A 205-nucleotide genomic window follows, 5' to 3' on the forward strand; every position below is an offset into this window, starting at 1 on the left:
GTAATTAAAAATTCACCTCTCCCCTCCTAATTGATATTAAGGGATGAGAAAAGGGCAGTTTGACGAAGAATTAAATTCCCCATCAATCGATCGCCGTTGCATCCCTTAATCTCTCTAANTGCTGTTTTCGAAATCGATATACATTCAAGAAACAATTTTCCTTTTCTGATAAATTACATCTTTTCTCGATGCGGAATACGGCGAT

This window comes from Diachasma alloeum, unplaced genomic scaffold (assembly GCF_001412515.2).
Source record: "Diachasma alloeum isolate Michigan unplaced genomic scaffold, Dall2.0 Dall_scaffold_00502, whole genome shotgun sequence".
Taxonomy (NCBI): Eukaryota; Metazoa; Arthropoda; class Insecta; order Hymenoptera; family Braconidae; genus Diachasma; species Diachasma alloeum.